The sequence below is a fragment of the Haemaphysalis longicornis genome, unplaced genomic scaffold (assembly GCF_048455015.1).
Source record: "Haemaphysalis longicornis isolate Haplotype H1 unplaced genomic scaffold, Haemaphysalis longicornis Haplotype H1 scaffold_1, whole genome shotgun sequence".
Lineage (NCBI taxonomy): Eukaryota > Metazoa > Arthropoda > Arachnida > Ixodida > Ixodidae > Haemaphysalis > Haemaphysalis longicornis.
The window spans coordinates 94,556,876-94,581,090 of NW_027526203.1; the positions used below are offsets into that span (position 1 = coordinate 94,556,876).

The following is a 24,215-nucleotide window of genomic DNA, read 5'->3' on the forward strand; positions in this document are numbered from 1 at the left end:
TTATCGACTAGCGATGTAAGGGCAACTACGCGCGAGGTAAGCTCGGAAAGCCGCTGCTCGAGCTGGTCCATGCGACAAGGAGTGGGGGAACTTTGGGAGGCGAGTGCGGGTGTAATCGGCGGCCGTACCTGCAGTGCGACAGCTGGTGGTGTGGGCAGGTCTCGATTCACTGGCGCAGACTTCGCTTGTGCAGTCAGCGCGGGCTTAGGTGCAGGGGCTGATGGTGCAGGGGGTATATTTGATCGCTGACCCCCCCCCCCTCACGTGGCAGACGGAGGCAGTGGCACGGACGAAGTGGGCGGCTTTGACGGTGCAGGGGGTGATGCCTTCGTTGGTAGTGAGGCGCTTTGATGTACTTTTTCGAGCTGTCTGTGCCGTAGGAGCTGCTTCTGGGACGCGTTGGCACATGCCTCATCCCGGGTCTTGCGGATGGTGCAGACTTCAGCGAAGAGGGCGTGGTGGCCTTCACAATGAAGACACCAAGGTGTGCAGGAATGTGGCTCGTTGGGACGGGTGGTGACGGTGGAGCAAATGGGGCACCGCTGCTGGTTGCCGGGACATGCCAGCGTGCTGTGTCCGTATTGCAGGCAGACTGTGCAGTGGTGGGCACGAGGCTTGTGGGAACGGCACCGAAATTCGATGCGTTGGTAGTAGACGAAAAACGGAACATGCGTGCCTGAAAATGTAAGTTTGGCAGAGCTTGTATTACCCATGCGGCGGGCGGACAGGATGTCGGATTGGTAGCATTCCAATTGGTAGCATTCCAGATAAGGTCGTCAGGCGTGGCATCGGGGGCAATTCCGTGGATTACTCCGCGGCACGAGTTGGTGGGGGCCATGAGGTAAGGAGCTACTTGATGTGTGCGTCCGGCCAGGGTGATGCATTGTACTCGGAGGAGGCGGTTCACGACTTCGATGTGCTCTGTTTTGAAAACAGCAAGGCGGTCACGATGGCGTAAGTGGAGTGAAATATCGGCGCATGTATGCGCCTGTAGCTTCGCCGCTCGGATGGCGGCGGGGAGAATTTTGAGCCGCTCCGTTGGCGCGTCGGATTGCATGGCTGGCAGGTGAAATCCGACTGCATGTAGGTCGAGGCTTGGGCGGGCGGTGAGTTTAGGCTTGCGGGCTTTCCCGGGGGTTATCCACTCCCCACCTTGGTCATCCACCTCGATAGGGGCATCCTGTTCGTATGTAGAGGTGGTAGCAGGATCCAGTGCGCAGACTTGAAGCGGGGGGTGTCCGGGAGGCAGCATAGTACTGCCAGACGAGATCGTCTGCGGGGCCGGCGGCGCAGACACTCCCGGAGAGATTGTCGCTGCTGCCGGGGTGAAAGCTGATCCCTCCGAAACGGAGGAGCACGTAAAAAGCCCGTCCGCTCAGCTCAGAGGCTCTGAGTAGACTCCTCTATCATTCCTACGTATGCAAGATGCTTGGGGTGATTACTTCGACGCACTTCTTAAAAGCTTCAAACTTCGCCCCTTTCAGCGTTGTGAACAAGGCTTCCGTATGGAAGCCGAAACGTCTTTTTACCGTTGTTATTAACACCTTTGGTCGGCGATCACCAGTTTCTTCAACTATGAATTTTTTACCCGACCAGACGATATGTCGTCAAACCTTAGATTTCGTTACATCTTTTTTTTGTAAGTTAATTTCGTAGTTCTCGGCCGACGTTTTCTATAATGAATTCACCATTGACGCCGTAACGTTCATTGATCCACAAGCGAGTTCGCAGAACACGCGCAGACTGATGCTGACGCGCAAGCGAGTTCTCGGCGCGATGTTGCCATAAGCACCGACTGCTTGTGGGCTCTGGGCAGAGTCCCGAATCAGCCGACCCTTGGCCTGGTGCGAAAACTCTTTTAACAATACGCATGATTGAGGCAAGCTCCAAAGGTGGGGGAAAAGCGCATGGCATATCAGCGTCTGCGGTGACGCAGAAGGCATTCATCCACTGCGTAGGCCTCGGCTAGTGATTTCCACGATTCCAAGCTGTCCTGGGAGGCTTATCTTAGGCATTTTACAGCCCAAATAAAGGCAGAAGCACGGTGTGGTGGCTATTGAGATATCGACAATGCCCCTCCAACGATAACGTCCGATCTTAAGCATGTTGTTTTACAGAACCGAAACCGAAACTTGTTTGAATCTTGAACATAACGTCCAATGACGGTGCGCCTCTTCCCGACGTCACAGCCTTTAGTTGGTGCGGCCGCCGCAGACCGCGCGTGGACGTTTTTCTTCTTGCGGGCTTTATAAAGTTATCACCGACTTAGCAACCGCATAAACAACGTGAAGCGTGTTAATTTGAGCCAGCCGACGCAGTGCAGCAAAAACGGGAGCTTGACATATTCACTTCAGTGTCCCTTTAGGTAATTATGTGCAATAAACATGTGTTGTTAGTCTGCGCTGCGTCCCGTCTACGTCTCGTGCTCGTCCCTTTGCGCTGTTCCAAGAACAAGTTAGAGTTGATATTAATATTCAAATAGAGAAAAAGAGATGGACTTGGGTTGGCCATGGGCTGGGCTGGCCTGGCTGGTCTGGCATGGGCTGGGCCGGAAAATGGGACTTCGACATGGTAAAAAAGCGCACTAAAACGAGGACACAAGAAAAAGGCGGTGACACGGGACGAGCGCTAGACATCAACTATGGCTTTATTCACAAGAAAGGCTATATATACACACATACAAATGCGCAGAAACGCAAAAAGATACACGGGGCGCAGCTTTCACAGAACATGATATTGACGCTGTGGATAGGCTTTCTCTTTTGAGTGCAAGGCCAGCGACGGAGTGCTTACGCAGTCATCTTTTTTTTCCTTGAAAATATAAAACGCCTCAAAGATTTGCCTTTGTAGTTGCGTCCTAAAGCTGCGCAGGACGCGGGTATTATGAAAGTCAGGCGTGCAGGTGCACCGCCGGCAGTGATCTGCCAAATGTCCTCCCCCCACCAATGAGTTCTCCCCCCCCCCACCAATGTCCTCCCCCTACCAGCCCCAAAATGGGCTGGCCTTGTAGTCAGACGAAGCGACAACCGGTGCACTATTAGGGTAACCAAGAGGATACCAAGAGATGGTTCTAGGAGTAGGGAAAGGCCGATAACACGATGGAGGGATGAAATACGGAACTTCGGGGTTGGATGCGATTAGCGCAGGACAGTAGTGGTTGGAGGTCAATGGGAGAGGCCTTCGCCCTAAAGTGGTGGACTTGAGCAGGCGGGTGATGATGATGATGATTGCTATGCGCACTGGAGGTCCGTATGCATTTATCGTGGTTGGTCATACTAGAATGGCGTCCAGGTGGATGAATGTAGTCGTCACTGCGGATTTTGATGTGACCGTGAAAGAGGAGAGAGAAAACGTCATAGAAACAACATGCTGCCGGCAAGACATATTTGCTAGGTGCGATTCATTGCGCATGTCAGTTGCACTGTCATGCCAAGAGTATTTTGAATAGATAAACCTCAAAGCCCCGTTCTCTAATCGTTCAAGTTTGTCGCGAAGGTACGTTTCACCTTTTGATGCTCACTATACTTCCCTATTCTACAATGGGTCTGCCCAGGGTTTTGGAAGCGTTTAGTATGACGGCTGAAGGTTCTTTGCTAACTTTTATACGCAGAAATCCTAGATGTTTGAATGCTTGGCACAAGTACTGGTATTGTGCTGTTCCCATTTGAAGTCTTGTGAGAATGTGACGACCAAATATTTTACTTTGTCAACTTTACTAAAGTTAAAGCCTTTAAGATTATACAAAAACGATAAAGGTCGCTTTTTCTTGGTTAGGCTGACAAACGTGGTGTTAGACACATTTATTTCCATTCCCCACCTGTAAGCCGAGATCCATCAATTACTTTGCTGATAATGGAAAGGATTCAAGCTTGGCTAATAACTTGGAATGAGGCGCACGACCAAAAGCTTTCGCAGCGTGTATGACTGTTGCTTAACTTTAAGATTGGAGTCAATTATGCCACCGAAGTCATGTATTATTTCCGCAAGTTGCATTACCGCGGACAGCCCTCTACAGAATCCGCGTTGTTTCGGGTACAGCATATTGTTAAACTCTAGGTAAACTATGATGGCTGTGTTAAGGATATGCTCCAGTAATTTACAACAACAAGTGGTTAGCGATATGGGTCGATACGTGTCCACCTGAAATCTGTTACCGCTTTCATAGATGGGAATTGTTCTTCCGCATAGGCAGTCTCTCGGAAGTGCACCATTTTTCAGTGAAAGAATGATGATGATGTTTTGAATGTTAATGGCGCAAGGCCAACTAGGGCAAAGAGCTCCAAGAAAGTGTTTTGATGAAGAGGTGACAACTAAAATTGGTTAGTGGGAAGACAAGTAAAATCAATTAAAGACTGGTGTACAGGGTACACGACTGGTGCACGACTGGTGTACAGGGTCAGGAGGAAGACCAATAGTGGTTAAAAGATAAATAAGGTGGCTGGTGTATAGGAGCAGGGGTAAAACTATGGGTGGTATAGGATGAGCCGTAAGAAGTGAACTTCTGACAGAAACTTAAAGGTGCGCTGAACAGAAAACATGGCTTCGTCTCCTAAAAAGTATAAGGGATGTATTGGAATATGTGGTCTAGAGTTCTCTGAGTTGTTCGCGTCGTGTAATGTCGAGTGCCTTGCATTGATTGAGGATGTGTATCACGGATAGGCCCTCCCCACGCCTGCTACACAGGGGTCTTGGAGATCCCGTGAGCAGGTGCGAGTGCGTTACATGTGTATGGCCTATCCGTAACCTAGATAAGGTAACTTCAATGTGCCTGTTGTGTGAGCCAGTAGTGTATTGTCCCAAGTGTGGTTTTATTATGTGTAGTTTGTTGTCTGTCTGTTCGCTCCAGTCTACTTGCCAAGTTTTACGGAGTTATTGTTTAATGTGCGGCTTGAAGTCTGATTAAGGTAGTGTTGTTATGTTTATTGTGTTTCGGAGTGGAGCACTGCCGGCCATTTCATCCGCCAGTTCAGTTCAATTCCGCGGATGCCAGAGTGGCCTGGCACCCAACACACCGTCACCTCAAGGTTTGAAGAATACGCCAGCATAATTAACGTCGCGACAAGATTAACGACATGGTTTTTCGATGACTTTGCAGATGGTAATGTGCGGACAACGCTCAGCGAGTCTGTATAGATGATAGATTTAGGTATATGATGTTCAACTATGTGACTTACAACCAGAAAGATGCCATATGCTTCTGCCGTAAAAATACATGCCATTACATTCATATTTATATCTGCTTCAAAATTGGGTACATGCGCAGCACAAGACACCGCAGTGAACGATTTAGAAACACACTGAAAAACTCTGCAGCCCTGTATTTATCCTGCAGATACATGAACTGGTGCAAAATCCCAGTTCTTGGTGTCCTGTTCTTATTTTATTGTACGAAAGACAAGTCGCATGATGCAGGACGGATATGCCATTGTGCTACAAGATCAGTGTGAGCTGATTTAAATGTGTTTAAAAAGGAGACCTCATGAATAGTCACCTCGTGCCTCACTCTCTGCGAGAAGGGAAGAATTGAAAAAAAGGGGAAAAAAAGAGCTCATTTGCAGATGTATTATTAAAAACCGGTTTGAAGGGATGGGTATCCATAGATAAGATTTTGGAGGCATATAGAAGGTAAACATAAGTTCGCTGGTACGCTAAGCACCATTTGTCGCACTCTGTATAAAGACTACTGACAGGACTAGTACGGAATGCGCCACAAGAGAGGCGAACCCCTAAGTGAAGCAGTGGGTCGAGCATTTTAAGTGCTGTTTTCGTGGCTACCAATTGGAAAAGCTACCAATTACAAGAAATAAACTAAATAACTGTTAAGCAAGCATATTGTCGGGATAGGTAAAGATAATTTATTGGGTGAGAGAAAGAGCTCGGTCTGGTGTGCTCTGGCTCGCAGCTTACACGGGGGGAAAATGGGGGGAAGTGATGAGCTGTACATGATGATGGAAATACGGAAGTGACGCGTATGTACAGTAATCATGCAGCACTATGGTTGGCTAAAGATCTGGCATCCAGTCCAGTACTCTTCAAAAAAATCTATAACTGCCCTGTGTTAAAACAATCTGATCGGATATTGCAAAGTACGAACTTCAGTTGGTGTTTGCATTACGACGCTTGCCAGCGTACAAACCAGAATCTTCCTCTGTTAGTTTGAAAGCTCGTTTCTGTGCTGTTTTTTTTTCTATTGTAAGCGTCAATTTCTGTATCCTTTAAGTCATAATTACTGCGTAAACCCCTATCTTTGGATTGGCCTCGATATGTTGGTTTATTTGGTTGTGTACGGTGAAGGTCGCGACAGGAAGGCACGAAGGAAGGCTGCATAGAGGGTCAAAATGTGGGCCTCGTTTTGGAGGATGAATCATACAATACTACATTTAAAAACCTATAGCATGCTGTCACCAGGTTTGAAAATTTCAAGAACGTAAGGAACAGTATAATTTTCATTTGGTTGTACAAAGTTTATTCTTGTTTATTCTTTCTTTATATACAGAACAAGGTGAGGCAAGTTTTTTATCTACAGGTCTTGATGGAACAAAGTTCACACGTTTTCAAACTTAGTGCAATATCATATGGCACTAGAAAAAAATGAGTACAACAGAAATGGAACCAATATATCTAAGCTACACAGGCAAAATGTAACAATGAACAAAAAGTGTATGTACACTGTGACTAATAGGCCAATAGTAGTTGCCACATTCACAAAATATTAATGTTAAAGAGATTAAATTGGAGCACACAAACTGTACATTTACACCGCGTCACCTCGCACGTTTACAGTGACTTACGCGGTTTCTTGGCCCACATAATGTACGCACTGTCTAGAAAGTCCAAGTATCCCCCCCTTTCTTCGTCTGTTGCGTTCGTAATACTGGGGATACTTGGACCTTCAATAGAAATCTTCATCGGCGCGTCAACATGGGCCGGTGTCATGCGACATCTATCTGATGTTAGGATTCTGTTCATGGTTGAAAAGCTTCGTTCGACAGCAACCGTTCCCACGGGAAGAAGCAGTATTCTCGTTGCAGCTGATGCCAAAGCAGCGAACATTGTCTTCCTCTCGACCTCGCACGCAAGCCTTAATAGAGCTTGCTGCGAGGCCAGTTCTCCGGGATATCGTCTGTAAATTGAATATTCGGTTACTATGTCCTCTTCTGATGTTCCGCACAGAGTAGAGACACGCCTAAGATCTCCTGCTTTGCATGAAAGATGTCGTGGAATAATGCCAACTCTTGAAACTGGTCGCAAAACCTTGCACGCATGTTCTCCAGGATTTTAGTCTGGTAACTCGATCCAATTTTAGAAGATCCGCGTCGCTGATGGTTTCGTCATCATCCATTCTGAGTTGGTTTTCTTGAATTTCTTCGACAAGCTTCTGAGCCTCCATCCTTACATCTTCTACACGAATTTCTTCAAGGGATGACATTACTGCACGCACCAATTTCATGGCCTCACTTAGGTTACCCTTCGATGATTGCAAGCACTTGCTCAGACGAGCAAGACGCCCTAGAAGACGAGACAATAAGACCAATATGAAAACGGTGGACTTCTTTCGGAACAAGAGAAGGAGTCCCCTGGCGTCAGAAGAATGGTCTCCGACGTCCGTGTATACGTGCTCTAATGCGGTACAAATAGAAGAGTAGTGCTGAACCACTACTTTCACACTGCCCTCATAAGAAAGCCATCGTGTTTCTCCAGGCTGAACAAGCTTATGGGACAACCTTTCCATCTCTACGTGAGCGTCCTGCAAAATCGTCAGTCGCTTGTGGCTACCCCTAAAGGAACTGCACAATTTATTCAGCGCACTCAGTACTCTTTTTATAGGGGGCGTCTGCCTGCAACTATGCACGAGAGCAACCTTGAGGAGGTGGCTTCGGCAGTGCACGAAAAGCAAATCAGGTGCATATTCTTTGAGTCGTGCTCGCACGCCGCTCACGTTTCCGCTGAAATTTGCACACCCATCAAACGAGACAGCGGAGATGTTTTCTATTTTCAAGCCGACTTTTCTTAACTCGCCAATGAGCGTATTTGTTATGTCTTCAGCTTTTGTCGTCTCAAGGGATACGGCTGAAATAAATGTCTCTTCCACTTGGAAACTTTCGTGACAAGCACTAATGTGTCGAATGAAAGTGCTGAGAACCGCACGCCCGTTCACGTCCGTGCCTTCATCCGCACATACAGAGCACGGCTCATCTTCGCTAAGTTTGCTTGCTATGTGCGCTGATACGGCTTCTTCGAAGGCATCCAGAAATCCTGTAATAGAAGATGATGGCAGGAAATGTGCGTTCTGGGGCTTTGTAGCCAATGTTCTCAAGAAATCACCAGATCCATCCACAGATGCCGATGTTGCGACCAAGTCAGGCGAGTTAGAAGTCGTGTGTGGAATTTCCGATTTGAAGAGATAGTAGGCGAGCTTCATCAGGTTCTTCGGGCAGCCAGTATTCTGCTGGGCTTGTTTTTGTGACTGGGTTATTAGCATTGATTCTACAGTGTCTCCCGATAGGCACTGCAATGCTTCAAGAGCCGTTTTGTGTTGGTTACTGTTTGCATGTTTGGAGGCCTTGTCGCCTAGCTTTTTTGAAGACGCCAGCGAAATCAGCTCGGTCACCCATGGGCCTTTCTTGAATGCCACGCTACATTCCTTGCACTTGTACCCCTCTGTAGTCCGCTCAATCCAGGGAAATTTACTGTAAGAAGAGCATTTTGGTGGGTCTTCCTTACCGCGTCCGGAGAGCTTGTAGTCTGATGACTTCTTTTGGGGCTCCAAATCAGAATTATGACATGTGCTCGTGCCTCGTGGATATGTTGGCGTTGCGCTTTAATTTTCTCTGTCAGGTGAGCCGTCTTCGGGTGTGCGTGCTGTGTACGGTGATGGTCCGTTTGCAGTCAGTGCTGGCTGATCACCCTGTTAAGAGTAATAATATGTCTCATTAGGCTATAACAGTGTATGGGCTCGGCCTCATTAGCAGCAGAAATAAAAACACGGCTGTGATATTATTCCACATAACACTGTTTTGTCAGCGAAACGGGTTTCAATCTTTTGATGCTATAGAGCAAACCTTACAGGAGATCGTTCACTCTTGTTTATAAAAGTTGATTTGGTGACAATGCCAGTAACGATCAGTTCCTCCCTCGAATGTGTATGAATTTCTATAATATACTTATCAATCGATGTATTCATTGGTGTCATCTACTGTCTTCCCAATATGAATAGTTTATTTTCTTTCGAATTTAATCGAGATCCGTATGAAATACGTACGCGTTTTTCTATCTCTATTCTGATCATATCTATAGAGACTATTTCTCTAGTATAAACTGGTTTCTCTAGTATAAAATGCACCCATGCGTTTCTTCTATAATTATTTTTTTATTTTTCACTATCTCAACTTATTGGTAATCCTACGCGTCACGCATCGAGCATCGCCAACATTATAGACTTAACACTAACAAATAACCCCGATATTTCCGGTTCCGTTAACAAAAGACTACCATCGCTCTCGAAAATGAACGTTGAGTTTTTATAAACTCCCTGTTGTGTTTCCATATTGTTAATAAAATGTCAGTTAAAGCTCAAGGTTTATCGACTGTGGTTGTCATGAACTCAATAAACTCTTCATTGCGAAAACAAAGCACTCAATTTATTGGAGCCCGTATTGAGTCTCTATAGAGCGTGCAAGGCTTCCAACATATTGATTGCGGTCGTGAGAAAGTCTATAAACCTTTTCTTATGGAATCAATCAGATAGGGCTGGGCGTCGGTTAAAAAAGTTTAAACCGATTATTCGGCGCACCCTAATAAGTTCATTGATTGTTTATTCAAATAAGTTGGTTAAAAAAGAAAAGATAAAAATATTTTACTAATAATCATAGCAATAATGAAAAATAACTAGATACGCTTTTCGACCTGGTCGCACCGACAGTCCGGATTAGGTGAGCGCCATTGTTACGGCGCTGATGAGGGCGGTACGCTCATCATAGCGTTTGTCCCTCGCACTATTTCTATAATTAGGAACAGCGACACTCGCCGTAATTGCATGGGTATCGATTAATCGTGGTTTTTATGGGGTGATTTCTGATCAGATGGACGAAGGGTGGCTTGAAATTTGCTTAAAATTTTTATATCATTACCTGATTATTGTAATGTCCAGATTCACCAATATTTTCCCTGCAAAGTTTTTGTCGAACTGTAATAATGTTTACAACGCGACAAGGTGGACCCCCCTCCCATGCTACCTGCCCATGCGCCTCGGCCAAATTTAGCAACGTTCGTCTATCTAAGAAAATTTTCATACGGAGCAATTCGCAAATTTCATGCTTCCGTGGAAGCATAACAACTCTGAAGTGGATTATTTCTTTGCTCAGTTCATGAACAAATATTCTATGCTCACCGTTCCGCAAAATTGATGTACATACAGGCTGACCATCTGTCTTCCCACAGTGCACGAGTGGGCCCTAAGGTTTGCGTGTGACAATTCGCTGAGCCTTAAAGCACGAAACGCTTGAATTATTCTTTGCTTCGTCTCTACATTAAGAACCAGAATGTTTTGCCCACTCATCCGAAGTCTAAATGCAACAAAAGCAATGTGGCGCATTGTACATTTTATAAACAAAAATATGAGTAGTGCTCGTAGTCGGCGCATCGAGCGTACGTACGATGACTTAGATGTGGAAAAGAAGATCAAACATTCACCTAGATTTTCATTCACGAGCAAGACCTTACGCCCAAACAACACCACTGGGATTGATGGCAAAGTGGTGCGCTTACCTTGGACACTTTATGAAAAAAACTTGTCAGCTTCAGGGCTTGCGCTTGTCGCTTGCGGGACACTGAGGGGTGGCTGGAAGAGTTCCTGCTCATAATGCCTATTCGAGGCAGCTACTGTTGTAGTAGTCGATGCTCGTATGAGGAAGGCACAGCTCGAGCACAAGGAGGCCACGCCGCTCTTATAAATGCATCTCTCCACTACGGCGAAGAAGTGCAAGAGCGAAAGACATCACGTGGCCACTAAACGTATGTTACGTGTGACGCCGCGTGTTTTTTTCTTTTTTTTGCTGCGGGTTCCGTTACATTTTGCTGCCTTTTTTCACGCACGCTCTCGTACGTTCGGCGTTGCACGCACGTTCCGCAAGTTGACGCGCTCATCTGGTACCGATTTTTCTTCTCCGCCTTTGCCCTTGCTTCAAGGCGTCCAGCTTTTCCTCCGCACTTGCATTTCTGCGCTCACATGTGGTTTCAGTTCTGCTTCTCCCTTCGTGTTCTTGTGCGTGCATGGGTGGGCGCACACATGTCATTTTTTACATTCGGGGAGGCAAACAACTTCGACGGTTTTTTTAGGGGCGAAGCTCCTTAAGGCGTGGGTTTGTCCATCCTCGACGTATGTATGTAGCCACCTCTAGTTTAGTTCTTCGATTGTTTACTAGATGGCGTGGCTACCTCTAGTTTAGTTCTTGGATTGTTTACTAGATGGCGGTACTTGTATATGATGAAAAGATGCGCTTGGATTGTTTACTAGATGGCGGGGAGCGTTGTAATAAAATCCGTTCGCTGTTGGCGCGCGCTCGGAGTCGCCCGATGGATAAGGCTGCAGATGTGCGAGCCCGCGAGGCAGAAGCGCTCCGTGAAGCTGCGCGACGCCGCCGCCAAGTTCCTGCCGTACGAGAGCGGGAGGCCGAAGCGTGTCGTCTGGCTGCGCGGCGACGCCGCCAAGATCCCAACGTTCGAGAACGAGAGGCCCAAGCGTCACGGCAACGGCGCGAGGACCCTGCCGTACGCGAAGCGGCACGGCTGCGGCGCGAAGAGGATCTCCAAAACGTCAGAGAACGGGAAGCGGCGAGAAAGCGCGCGTATCGGCAGGCAGACCCCGATGCAGTGAGAGCTCGTGAGGCGTCTGCAAAACGCATCAGGCGAGCTCAGCCCCAAGGTGCCGACGCGCGGTTTAAGCGAGACTTTCTAGACGTTACGTTCGGACACAGATGTAGTGGGCGAACTTTCACTGAAGAGTCACGGTTTTACCGATGATTTCCCCTCAGGAGTTTCGCCCACTCATCATCATTCACCCCGTGGATATGCTGTGAATTTTTCACAAGACATGGTACAGGCGTGTCTGGCCGACAGCTTTAATTTAGACAAAAAAATTATATATAGCGCCTTGGGCACAGGGGTAAACATATCTGAAGTTTTTTTGTGCAAAAAACTTTCATTTCCTAAAAAAAAGTCGGCTCGGGTAACTGGCGCATTAAAAGCGGCTTTGCGGAAAATTTGAAACTTATTTGAAAATTTGAAACTTTTGTTTTGCAGTACCACTGCAAAACAAAAACTACCGCAGCTCGCGCCCTAGCTATTTCTATATGAAGACTTTGCACACTCTCAAATGATTCAACGTATATTCGTGTTTGGCGTGTGGAGCGAATGAGCGTGTGGAGCGAGCATCTAAAAAAACTAGGTAGTTTAAATGTTTTAGAGTTATTCCTCGGTTCTTGTTCAATCTTCGGGCCAATTTTAGTTTATGTGGTCAAGACTTCAATTTTAAAAAAGCACTATACTGCAGCTAGGTAACGCATTTTGGTTTATTTTTAAAGCCAATTAAAAAAACTATCTTCGATTCTTTTCAAATTTTCACAAAATAAAGCTATGGTTGGTTGCTTTCCATCATCTTGATCAAAAACATGTTGCAATTTTTTTTTTGCAGCAACAAAGCGCCAAATAGAGCCTTGTTAGCAGTATTGCGGTGACGTAATCAAGTGGTTTGTAAGAAGCTTATGAACGCAATGTAGGTCAATAACTGGTCGTTACAATAAGAAAATCCTTAAGCAAACATTGCAGTGAGCGGATTTCTTGAAATTAAGCGTGCCTAAAGTACGCTGCATTTTAACAGGTTGTAGAAAGGCACCCGAAGTGGATCGTTCAAGCTAGCGCACACGCTCTGCTGGATTCGTCTCTTCATGCACTGCTCACTGTTTTTCTGGGCGCGTTGTGTAGTCCCACTCGCATATACACCGGGCCTCTCGGGAGCCACCGGGGAGCATAGACTATGCCCGAGCTGAGGCTAACTTGTAGCATCGGCGGAAGTGTTCCGGCGGAAATAAATAAGTACTGACGGACGGCGTTTGAACTTCCTGCCTAGTTTTAATACAATATTATCTCATGATTCCCAGCAAAATAAAAAGTATCAAACAGAACATATAACCATGAACTTAGCCGCCGTGAGCGATAAAAGGAGGCATCTTGAAAAAAACGCCCCAGATCGGAACGGTTTCTGCGTGATCATTGCCTTCGGCGATTCACGCACATCGACGAGCCCCAGAAGTTCCAATAGCCCAAGAGTAGTAAGGAGCGCGTGCTTTGTGCTTAATATTGAAGAGAGCATAAGAAAAAAATTGCGTCAAGAAGGAACTTCCGTAGCGTGAAAGATCTGGACACTGGAACAAAAGATCCCGTTCAGCCGACTGAACAGCATGTACATCTTTGCCCGTATTTAAGGTCACTAAACAGTTGCCAACCTGGGAATGTTTGCATCTAAAACTCTTTGGTTGCCGTTAACCTTCCATTAGCCACTCCTGCTTCATGCTCAAGTAAATGACAGTAATGACGGACGGCCTCATCGGTGCCAAGTGCTCAGAAGTGGCACATGGTGCCACAGAGATCCTCTGGAACCATTTCGTGTGGATTCAAATTTTCAGTGAACAGCCCACGGCTGCTGTTTCCGAAACTGTAACGCATATAGTTCGAACAAAAGCATAATTTGCAGTCTTGGTTCATTAGAGACATTTTTGTATCACTCTATGGCTCCATTGTGTTCCATCCTAAATATTACAGCAATCATTTAAAGCACAGCGGCCTTAAATAGGCCACGTCTCAAATTGCGTGCTTCAGCCGCAACCAGTCGAGGAATATATATACCAAACATGGGCTCGGAATCCGGAGCTTTAGGTGCAATGTACTTGATACACGCCCAATTTCAACAAAGCATGCTCAACGCAATGTTTTTATATTATTTTCTCTGTGTAATGGTCATTTCTCTCCCGACATTGTGGTCATAAGCTTCTTGCAACCACTTGAGTATGTTACCCCAATACTGCTAACAAGGCCATATTTGACGCTTTCTGCAAAAAACAAAAACGAAATTATTGCATCCTGTTTTTGATGTGGATGAAAAAGAGCAACCTTGGCTTTAATTTCTGGAAGTTTCAAAAAGAAATCGTAGCTGGCCTTTTGTTTAATTTGATTTCAAAAGAAACCAAAATGCGTTGCCTAGCTGCAGTGGAATGCTTTTTCGAAATTGAACAAGAGCAGAAGAATAACACCAAAAAATTTCAACTACCTAGCTTGTTTAGATGCAGGGGGAAAAGGCCCTACATTTGGCAAATTAAAAAAATAATTTGGGATTTTTTAGAAAACTCGTTCTGGATGCCAAACACGAATAAGTTAAATCATTTGGGAGTGTGCAAAGTTTTCATGTAAAAATAACTAGGGCTAGAGCTGCAGTCATTTTTGTTTTGCTGTGGTAGAAGTTTCAAGTTTTCCGCGAGCCTCTCTGCCGACTTTGGCGATTTTTTTCAGGAAGAAAAATTTTTTTCCACAAAATAACTTCAGATATGTTTACCCCTGAGTAAAGTACCGTTTCCCTGAAGTCCGGTGTCGATCAGGAACCCAATCGCCCGGGCTCCGGTTGATTTCGCAAGAGGCTGGCAGGATGATGGTGTTGAAGTTCTTGGATACGGCGGTCGAATTGACGAACTCGAGGCGTTGAGGTTGATTATATGAAACGGAAGTTGATATACAGCTATTTACAGCAGGAAGACTGGGTACATAAGTAATGAAAAGAAAAACTTCGAACTTCCGCTAGACGCTAGCTCCGAGTGCGCCCAAATCACTCGAGCTCCTCAACTTCGTCTAACTCTCCTATTCTCGGAGCGTACACAAACCGCTCGAGAAACAACGGCTGAGACCCTGTCTCGCCGCAAGATTCGTCTAGTTGCCCGGTACGGCGGTGCACCCTAAACCTCCGACGCGATCTTAACCTCGACTAGGGGGCTCACAACTCCCAACCTAGCGTTAACGGTCGAGACTCCTTGTCCCGCCGGGAACTGAAAGCTCAGCGCTCAGACAAGAACGATTTCCAACGGCCAAGTTCGATCTTATAAAACCTCGAGATCACCCTCTCTCGGGAACGCCCCTGTAGCGTTCGTACACGCGCAAGGGAGTGCCTAAATTCACGTACACAGCTGTCACTCAGCACGTCACGGAATATTCAATGAGTCGCCGCCATCTCAGGTCACCGGACCGCCCGCGGGCCAGCAAACGCGTACGACCCCGAGGGATGAGCGCGAAAGACGCGACTGTGCGTCATGCTGACCGGGACGTGTTAACAATAGAGACTCGTGCGGCGCTTGTCCGGACGCCGGTAATCCCACCACCTCCGCGCGTCAAGTAGACGTTCCTGTAATCCGGCGGCGCAGTCTGCTTTCTCCATGGGGGATTATCCTTGTGGCATGCGGTGGGCCAGACAATCCGGCTCCCGAGCACGCCGTGACCAATTGGCGTCGACTGCAGCGCAGTGTCGGCAGTGCTACGTCGCTAGACAGAGCGGCGGGTTCTCACGCGCAGCCCGGGCGCCTGGCCGCTAATCTTATAAGTGGACCTTACACCCTGTGCACAAGGAGCTGTATATAAAATTATCGTCAAAATTAGAGATCTCGACGCTTGTACCAATGCCAGGTACTGTGTGATTTGGGTTTTCGTCCTGAAGACACTGTTTTACGATGGGGTCACGGGGTTAATCAAACTGGTTTATAATAACGTTTAGCCTAAGACACCTCCACAATATTTTTATCGAAAAATAAATAGATTGAACATCATGCAGTTTCGTTATCACCAATGTACGTGATATTATAGTACTTCAACGAGTCACCAAAGTGCGAACGCAAGTGGGCATGTTCCAGTAGATCACGGAACACAGTAGACTGAATAGAAATATACCATTCTTATTATGTTTTCTTATTAAAAAAGAAAACGCTAAAGCAATAAAAATGAATATAATTGCCTTATTCAATTTTCCTGCGGCATCACCAGTCGTGAGTGATGAAACAGACTGGGGGGAGCCTGTGTGAGAATATTTGTTAAACAAACAGTAAGGCAGGTTAATGTAAATACATGTAAATGTAAAATAAATGCACTCCAGAACTTAACTTGTGTTGAGCACGTTGTTTTAAAGGATAAACTTCGGCTCCGACGGAATATTGACCAGATTCTGCCATTATAAATGTAGACAAAATTTGTTTGTTTTGATCATGGTCAAATGTATCACATTGTCATACAAGTACTGTCAGAAGCTTCATGCGGATAAAAAAACTGTTATTCTCTGTGTATAATTATATGCCAAACCTAGGAGTGGGTGATGGGTAGATTAAGCTCCCGAGTAATCAATTATTGCTTTAGTCACGGACTCGCGAGTACTTTTTAATCAGGCAATTTATTGAAGTCTAGTGAGCCAAGAGAGATAGGCCTGCCGCCCTCAACGGTGCGTGTGAAGCGGCGTTTTTTTCTTTTGTTGTGGTTGTTGTCTGCTGTTTTACGTTTCACGTACCACTCTTCCCCTCCTATTAGCGGCCGTCACCCTCGACTGCCGCGTTGCTTTTGTGGAGATCGTGCTTGGCCGCCGAAGGGGGACTCCGCGCTGTGCACGCCACGAAGCTCCGAGCAGGAAATGCTTTTCGGGGGTTCGTCCTCCATAGAGAAACCACATGCTCCCGCACTGCACAGCCCACACCCGAAAAAGCGGTCGGCGCCGGCGGCTGTTTGCGCACTCTCAAGGTCCGTAAGATTGTTCGGCCCCATTGTGTGCTAACCGAACCCTCGCCCCCAAGATGTTTCTCAAAAGAGACCGCCTGCGTCGAACCTCGTCGAGCTGTTGGCAGCATACGGGTCCCGTGAACAGGGAACCGCCCCGTCGGGCACTTAAATGTGCCGCCGCCTTTTCGGGCTTCAATAAAGTTTTTTTTTTTACTACTTACTCTCCAACCGAAAAGCTGAGATACGCTTTCCAATAACAGCGCTGCACAGTGTGGACGCACATATGTTTAGGCGCCACTGTGAGCTTCTTTGGAGCTTTCCGTGTCGCGTGTTTTTCCACCTAATGAATTGTCTGCCGATGGTCGGAAGCTTGGGCGAAGTTGGGCGGGAAAACAGCACGAAAAGACGCAAACACACTTAGGCCCAAATTTTAAAACCTTCCTTACCTTACCCCATTTCCTCACCTTACTGAAGGAGCCCTTCATGCTCCCTTACAGTGAGGCGACCTTGCAGCTCCGATTCTCATTTTTAAAGCCTCCCTCAACCTTCCTTACCAAAGGGCGCCCTTACTCCCGTCAAGGAAGACATTCGTGCACATGGGTGCGAGGGTAAGCGCAATTTGTTCTTAAAATGTGCCTTCATTAGCCGTGATAGGCATGTAATTTGTCGTGTTTTACATTTATACGGGTATATATATTTAATGTTTGCTTATTGCGCAGTTCTTGAAACAAGTTGTAGCGGTCGGTTACTGCAGTTGCTTGTAAGTCAAATCTAGTCTGGCAACAGTCTCACGTTAATTTTTGTCAACATCGCATTTAGCGTCGAAACGTGCGAGCCAACGTTTTGTGCGAGCGTAGCGCCAGTGTAACCATGCCCGGGAAAGTGTATTACACAGAAGAAAAAAAAAAAGAACTTCTCACTCCAAGAACTGGTACGAAAATACAAAAAACTTTGTAGAGTGCAACAAGAGCAACGCCATGTCGCTGCAAGCGAAACCTAAAGTGTGGAAGCGACTTTGCGACGAATACAACAGCATGCCCAACGTGTGCCCGCGTGATGTAAAACAACTCCGCGTCATAAGCGTTTCCTCTTTGTTGCGTTTGGTAGCCGACGTACTTTGGGAACAGGCGCAAGCACACCGCCTGCGTAACTTCCCAGAGCCCATTGCTGACTGCGGGCTGCGAAACGTTGACGAGGTCGCCGACCACCGTCAACCGTCAAAAGAAGTTCCAAGTGCGATAAAGTAGGTGTTAGTGCGATGAAAAATTGTGCTAGGGATCGTTATCAGCGCTTATTTAAAGGCGGCGATCAGATATGCTTACACTACGCTGACCGGACGCGCAGGTTCGCTGGTCCGACCGGTCATCGCGGCGCGCGGTGCGCCGAGCGACCGATAGATGGCGGTACCTGCTCGGAAGCATCGAAACATGCTACGGCAGATGTCTCGATCACCGATCTCTCAAACGGCAATTATAGCTGAAATAAACTTTCACATGCGAGAAAGGGGATGATACTGTGGTGGAAAGTTGTGTAAGGTATTGTCATTCGCAGTTGCACAGATAGCGGCGATCAAATATCCGCCCCGATGCTAGCGGTAGCGGAATGAAAACTCGTCGTCGCTGTACAGCTCCACCGGGTTGAGGCGGTCTCGCGGCTGCCTCATCGTGAGCGACGGATATCTGTACACGTCGCCGCACATGAAGTCGTCCACCCGCAGGCAAAACAGTGCAATGTCCGCCCAGCTGTCGTACGAAGCAATAAACTCGGACGCCATAGCCGTCGCGTTCCTCCCGCAGCACCGCCGGACGGAGCTCCCAGCGTCCCGCGCGGCCTAACGAGGCGTGTGCCGAGTGCTGCGGAGAAGTGTGCGTCCAGTTGAAAGAGCGGGGTAAGGTCGCATCAAGGTAGCCCGCGAGCGACCTTGCAGTAAGGAGACATCAAAGGAGCGTTTCGTAAGGAAGCCTCAGTAGGGAACGTTCCAAAATTGAACTAAGGCCTCCTTGCGCGTTCTAAGGCGACCTTAGTAAGGTAAGGAAGGTTTTAAAATTTGGGCCTTAGAGTAAGAAGGACACAAATACAGCACTGACTCAGAAGTGAAAGTGCTTCCAAGGGTAGCTATAACAAGCAAAGAACCTCTTTGCGGCCGGAAAATGTCAACAAGCTTGTTTGCCTCCGCAACTGGATGAATTATTATTGATAGTCTAAAATGATCTGTATTCAGAAGCATCGACAGCATGACAATAAAAACAAAATCAAAGAAAAACGTAACCCTTAATCTTTTCAGGCCCTATGCATCGAAATGAACACACCCCATTAACTGGTAACTCATCAATAAATTTCGAAATAAAGTTTTTAATTGACACCAACTTACCCAGCCCTAGCGACACTATGAGTTGTCGATTTGCTGCGATTAGCTGCTACAACCAGCTATGTGACCTGTTAGGCTATCAGCCACCATGCTGGAAAATTGAGTGGGTATTATCGGCTCCTCCAGAAGAACTGTCAGCAAGTACACTGTCTTAGCGCTGTCAAGAAAGAACAGGCACTTTGAGATCCCCATTAGGCTTCATAAAACCTCGCAGGGCATTTTACCATGTAATAACATTTATGCAACAAAATGGCGTAATTATGGGGTTTGTCTGGCTTTAGGCAGTGAAACTGGATAATGTTGAATGACTTGAGCTCACCTGTTAAACAACCTATTCAAATGACTCGAGCTCACTTGAGCGAATTCGGAGAAAAGGACGGGGCCAGTGTGGCCATTTCAGCGGCTGCGTCGCCGTTATAGGAGCCATTAAGAGGTAGTGCAGCACCCTCACCGCTTATAGTGGTTGCCTCCGACCCATGCTGTTTTTCCCGCATTTTTGCCCTGCGGTGATGTCTCATTTCTATTATCACCTCCAAAACAACGCATTTTTTTATTTTAAGCACAACGAGCTTGAGTTGCAAGCCCACAAAAACACAGTTATCTGTATTTTTAGTTGCTTATTTCTCAGCACTACTTCATCACGCAAAGAAGGCTTGCATCAGTTGTCTAAATCTATTATTTCGCTTTTGTTCGCGCCGGCACGAGTGTCATTCTGTAGACGCAATCTCTTGTGTGGAGCTGTCCTTCATGGTCCTCTATCGTTGCAAGAACGTGCGTTATAAGAGACGGCGCCACTCTTTCTGCCACCTCGCAGTTTCTCACTGCGGCAGGGCCCGTGCTTCAGTTCAGCCGTTGTGCGATGGAAGGAAGGAGTGAGGGCGCTGGTCCATCTATGCCGACTCTGTCGAGCTGGTTATATCAGCATAACCGGGCCTGGCCGAGCAAAGCCGCAGCCATTTTTTTACCTTAATTTGCAGCCTTTAAAAGGCTAGTCACCACTAAAGGAAGTAGGCGTTTAGCTGCCAAGCACTCTCACATGCAGTCCAGGAAGAAATGCATAAAACTGTCGTGTTTTGCCTTTTCTTCTTCATTAATATGGCTAGTACAAAACTAGGGAAATATAGGGTGTCGAAATAAAACGCGAAGAGCCATTGCATAGTTAAACTAGGTCTCCTTCACATTTTCAAAAAAGCGAACTCTGCCCTCCCCTTTCCTCTGTCTAGACAGAGGGCATGGGGGCGGGGTGCTCATAAATCCTCTTGGGGGGTGTTGGGGGGGGGGGGGGGGGGGTGTATAAATCCCTGCTGTACCGCTACGTTCCTGGACTACAAAATCGACGAGCTGCCCTGCCAGCTTCCGGCCCTTTTTGGCACAGACCAGAAAGAGGCCGTACTACCGCCGTTTCCAGTCCTAAATCAGTTCCTCACCTGGCAACCCGGAACAGCTATCTGCGCGGGATCATCGTCGTGTCTACATAAGCAGCCACCTGTCACTGACCATATGGGGCACGCCACCGCGTCAAATTCCGCCATGAACTTGCCCTTTGTAATGCAGGTTATTCTTTTGCCTCACGCAGAATGCTGCCGTTCAAATGATGCATTTCTGTTCGCGGTGTCGTGCCCCTCTGACACCCTTGACGCTTGGCGTAGATTGCTGTACCAGCAGTTATCTTTGTACTGTGTTAAGTCTCAACTTACCTTTCTTTTGCTAATCCTTTCTGGCGACGTGGAGCTCAACCCAGGTCCCGCCACTCTTGCTCCAACAGTTGAATCAAACGCAAGTTGAATCAAACAGTTGAATCAAAACGCAGTTGGAACTCGTACAAAATATTTTGAAAGGCGAGCTGGCCGCAATTCGCACAGCACAGTCGAACATCGAAGGTATGGTCGCCAGTATTTCCTGCCGTGTTGACGCTTTAGACAAGATAATCTGTACTTCTCCATCTCCTGATGGCAGTACTAGCAAGAAAGCTACCACAACCGTTCAGGAACTATCATGTGAAATCAAAGCTATTGCCGACAAATGTGACGATTCCGAAAACCGACTTCAACGATGTAACTTGCTTTTTTTTGGAATCCCGGACGTCAACAATGAAACCTGGTCCCAGTCGGAAACAAGCTAGTTTCTTTCTGTTCCGAGAAGCTCGGCATATCCATCGCTCCTACAGACATTGAAAGAGCCCATAGAATAGGCCGTTACCAGGAAGATAAGAATCGCCCAATTATCGTCAAGCTAGGCCGTTTTAAAGACAAATCCAAAATTCTGTCCGCTGGTCCTAAACTGAAAGGCACAGATTTTTCGATCCGTGAAGACTACTCTGCACATGTCCGCCTTGCCCGCAGAAAACTTTACGAGTTCGGCCAAGAAACAAAAGCTGATTTCAAAATACATTTTGATAAGCTAAGCATACGAGATAAAAAATATATCTACTAAGCGGTATCCGATTCCGTGATCGAACAGAAACCATAGCAGCCATGGCTGGCTTCCAAGCTTCCCGCCACAGCGCCATTATTCCTACGCAAAGACCGCACCCCTACTTATGATTCCGCATCAGTTTTACTTGCGAACGTCCGAAGCTATCTTCCCAAAAGGGCAGCTTTTGAGGCCATCTTGGAAGATAATGCCACCGACATTGCAATACTAACTGAAACATGGCTAATTACTTTGATTAGAGACGAAGAGCTACTACAGGATACCACATCGTGGCACGTGTACAGGCTTGACTAGTGTCACTAGATAAGCTACAGAGTACCGTCACTGAGGCACGAAAGGGAGCAACGGCGGTCATTTTGGTGTTTATCAATGTTGCCAGACTGCCACTTGTGCGGCCTCAACGCTCACTTTGACGAGGTCATTTGTAAACAACCCTGCCGAAGACGCAGCAACACGGCATCTTCGGACACCCTTCTGCAGCTGAAATGCTGCGAAGCGCGTTATCTTTGAATCACGTTCGGAACGACGGCAGTCGCGCGCAGCCGCAGAGCAGGGCGGACAAGCTGAGAATGCCACAGTTGACCGACAGAAAATGCATAAGCAACAAAATGGCGGTGCCCATGAACCGTCGCAGTGTAAACAAATGTCACGTGATGGGAACTGACCAATGATCACGGCGGCGCCACTGAACAATAGGAGAAAAGAGTGCCGATACCCCGATACTCTGTAAGCTTATCTAGTGACACTAGGCTTGACCGTACCGGGCGTCGGGGTGGTGGTGTCCTAATCTTTGTCAAAAGTGCTTTGTCTTCCTTCCATGTTAAAATTGACACTAATCATGAAATTCTTTGCGTAAATATACCCTTTCCTTCTAGTACAAACATACTTATAGCGTGTTACCGAGCTCCTGACTCCGATATCTTGTTTATTTACGACCTTCACTCCGTCATGCTTGATATTTACTGTCACTTTCCTCGTGCCAATTACTTCCTATGCGGCGACTTCAATTTTCCTGACATCGACTGGAATAACCTGTGCCCACCATCCCGTCATTCAAAAGTTTTTCTGGATTTCGTACTAATGTTGAATTTCACCCAAGCAGTCAATATGGCGACACGTGGCATTAATACTCTTCATTTGGTTCTTTCTTCGAAACGTGATCTAATTCAATCATTATCGTGCATAAATGGGCTAAGTGACCACAAAACTGTTTTGTTCGACATGCGCATTCCGATTCTTCGTCGATTACCCTCCATAAAGTATATTCGGGATTACAAGAAAGCAAACTTCACTGGCATCAACACCGATCTCGAAAACTTCTACACCTTTTTTAAAGTTTCCGCCCTTCAGAGGACAGTCGAACAAAATTGGCTACTTTACAAACATAAAATTCCAGAGCTAATCGAAAAGTATGTTCCTCTTATTCGTATTCGCGGCGATTCCAATCAACCATGGTATTCTAATGCCTTAAAAAAACTTTCGCAAAGGGAGAAACGCCTCTTTCGAGAGGCAAAGCGCCGCACTACTGAAATTCTGGAATCTCCTAACTCCGAAAAACAACCACACACATACAATCTCTTTGAGAAATTCCGACGGTTCAGAGGTACCGCAGGAGCAACGATCTGACGTCATGAATACATATTTTCTGTCCGTTTTCACCCGTGAAAATGACTTTGATAGCCCCGCTTTACCCATTCACCATTTCTCCCAAATGCTTCCGATTTGTATAACTGCCTCGGGTATCGCTAAACTTATAGAAAAACAAAAAATATTTTGTGCCCCGGGACCAGATAAAATCACAGCTAAAATACTTAAACGTACGCTAACGCTTTCCAGCAAAATATTAGAAATAATATTCACGCAAACAATAAAAGAAAGTATGATTCCGCATGACTGGAAGCTAAGCAGCATATCTCCAATATTTAAAGCGGGTAGTCGGTCTGATCCTTCAAATTATCGTCCAATTTCTTTAACTTCTATACCTTGTAAGCTGGTTGAGCTCATAATCTACTCTAGCGTGGCAACCCATCTTGAAAACAACTCCTTCTTTTTTAAAAATCAGCATGCCTTTCGCCAAGGTTTTTCTTGTGAACCACAACTTTTTGAGTTTACGACGGACCTCCACTTAAACCTCGACTCTTCATTTCAAACCGATGTCATCTTCCTCGATTTTTCTAAGGCGTTAGATCGCGTTCCTTATTAACGACTTATGCTTAAACTTTCCTCCCTTAATCTCGACCCGATCATACTGTCATGGATACAAGCCTTTCTCGCTAATTTATCCCAATACACAGTCATCGCAGGTCACCGTTCCTCGACTACAAATTTATTATCTGGCGTACCTCAAGGCTCCGTCCTTGGCCCTCTCCTATTTCTAATTTTTATTAATGACCTTCCCTCAAGTGTTACATCTTCCATACGTCTTTTTGCAGACGATTGTGTCATTTACCGCCGTATACGTGGTAGCTCTGATCAACTTGCCCTCCAAAATGATTTAAACGTAATTGAAAATTGGTGTTCTTTATGGATGATGCAACTTAATATTTCCAAATGTAAATATATGCAAGTTTCCCGTAAGCGCTCCAACATAAATTATACTTATTCCCTGCAGTCTAACCAC

At 46.5% G+C, this 24,215-nt stretch overlaps 1 pseudogene; it reads left to right on the top strand.

Moving 5' to 3' along the window:
- Nucleotides 1-20,692: 20,692 nt before the first annotated feature.
- Nucleotides 20,693-21,631, top strand: LOC144141898 (uncharacterized; annotated as a pseudogene).
- The last annotated feature ends 2,584 nt before the right edge of the window (nucleotides 21,632-24,215 follow it).